This window comes from Hippocampus comes, unplaced genomic scaffold (assembly GCF_001891065.2).
Source record: "Hippocampus comes isolate QL1 unplaced genomic scaffold, H_comes_QL1_v1.1 C16818232, whole genome shotgun sequence".
Classification (NCBI taxonomy): domain Eukaryota; kingdom Metazoa; phylum Chordata; class Actinopteri; order Syngnathiformes; family Syngnathidae; genus Hippocampus; species Hippocampus comes.
The window spans coordinates 1-926 of record NW_017839498.1 but is presented as its reverse complement, the minus strand read 5'-3'; the positions used below and the strand labels follow the sequence as shown (position 1 = coordinate 926).

General features: G+C 41.1%; 1 long non-coding RNA gene across 1 annotated transcript; it reads left to right on the top strand.

The window, feature by feature from the left end:
• The first annotated feature begins 235 nt into the window (after positions 1 to 235).
• LOC109509226 (uncharacterized) lies at positions 236 to 911 on the top strand. Its single transcript, XR_002166900.1, has 3 exons — positions 236 to 436; positions 663 to 763; positions 838 to 911. It is a non-coding gene; the product is annotated as an uncharacterized LOC109509226 (long non-coding RNA).
• Positions 912 to 926: the final 15 nt, after the last annotated feature.

The window sequence follows — 926 nt, the reverse complement described above, 5'->3', positions numbered from 1 at the left end:
GTCTCTCGGTGTGATTGTGAGTGCGAATGGTTGTTAGTGTGCCCTATGATTGGCTGGCAACCAACACCAAGCGTGTTTCATGATGTTTGTATTATACACTACACTGTACACTGTACGTATTTTGTTCAATGTATGTTTCACTGATGTGCAATTTTGATACATTCACTTGTTGTGTCATAGTTGTTGCTTTGAACTCACTCAAAGGTCTTTGACTGTGTTTATATCCAGGTTTGAGGAAAGTAGTTGAATATGAGGTCCATCAAAGCTAGTTGTTTATGGCCTCATCCACGCCTTTTTTCTGTGCCTCAAGGGCTGGGAGTAGTTTGTGCGTCTCTCAGTTAATGATAAGATGTTTCGCAGTGGGTAGGCTATATTTCCCCGCAGTGTATTGGACAGCGCAGCATTTGGCAACCGAGTTGAGGAGCACACACAATGAGTAAGCCATTAGCTTTTGCTTTTTCTTCCACCTGTTTGTTTCACACTCATCTCTTGGCCTTTTCTTTATCCACATTTTGAAGTGACCCTATTTTTTATTTTATTTTAATTTTTATTCATTTTTTTGGAGGAAGGTTTCATCACACGATAGGCTTGCGAATGCAACTTAGTTTGTCGTCCTGATTGTTCATGCTTGCACCAAACGGAAGGTTACTTGTGTTTTGCAGAGGACAAAAACAAATTTGAACTCAAGAATGGAAGCTTGGCTAATGAAAACGGAAACGTGGCCATTGGAAATGGAGTGGTCAACCGTGCGTTTGAAATTGAGGTATGTGATATTGTTCGTTTTTGAGGGGAAGTAACAACATGTTTTCTCATCATTGAACAAAACGTACTCAGCAGGACATCACAGTCGATGAGAGCAACACCAAAGAGCAAACGGAGCGGTCTAGAGAGGGACTGGGATCATATCTAAGGTTTGTCTGGTTCAT